Raw genomic sequence first — 940 nt, forward strand, 5'->3', positions numbered from 1 at the left:
GAGCTGGACCCAGACTCCGCCCCCTGCCCCCCGCCCCCAGCCCCTCTTCACCGCGGAAAGGCGAAGGCGCGGCCAGGGCGCTGGGCTCCGCGGCAGCTGGGGAAGAGGCGGCGGTGCGGGAGTGGAGTGCGGCAGGGGCTGAAGGCGTCCCAGTCAGTGGCCAACTGAGCCTGTCCCTTGCAGCCCCTTGCTGGCCACGGTGCTGCTGGTGGTGGCCGCCCGCCTTCAGGGACGACGTGCACCTCCGGGCAGACGCCTGTGGCTGGCCCGGGCTCCCGGCTCCGAACGCTATACCAAGCCAGAGCTAAGGTGGTGGCGCCGAGCCAGGCATGTCCGATACCGGGCGGAGCCGAGGGCACCATAGCTCATTACCTGGTTTAATCCAGCAGGGTGCAGGGCCCCAACAGATACTGGACTGCAGTTTCCGATGCCAGGTTCCCCGTCACTACTATTGGACACAGGTAGACTTCTGTCTCTGACAAATCTGCCAAATGTTTTTCCTAAGCCCCTAAAGGGTCCACGTGGCCTAGAAATGGAGAGGTTGGTACTGGGTCTAAAGTCCACATCTGATGTCTGTTGGCCTCACCTCCTCTGCCTTGGCGGGTGCTATTCCAGCCCTACCCCTACGCTGTGTTGTAAAGCACCAAACAGGTGGCCTTGGGGCCTTTGCACAAGATGTCCCCTTTGTCGGGTGGGTTTGCCTTCTGCGACCTTGTCCGCAATTCCCTCAGGCACGGGACTGTGCTTCTCCCTACTTTGCTACACGTGACCTCTGCCTCTGCTGGGGGAGCTGCAAGGGATCAAGAACAGGCCCCTGCTCACAGCATCCTCCCCTCCGCCCTGAGCTCACAGGTGGAGCCCGCAGAGAGCCGGGATCTACACTGATTATACGCAGTCACCACTAGGGGGCGCTCGTTCCAGTTACTGGGCAGTCTTTCCA

Source organism: Chinchilla lanigera, unplaced genomic scaffold (genome assembly GCF_000276665.1).
Source record: "Chinchilla lanigera isolate Chin_1 unplaced genomic scaffold, ChiLan1.0 scaffold00076, whole genome shotgun sequence".
Classification (NCBI taxonomy): domain Eukaryota; kingdom Metazoa; phylum Chordata; class Mammalia; order Rodentia; family Chinchillidae; genus Chinchilla; species Chinchilla lanigera.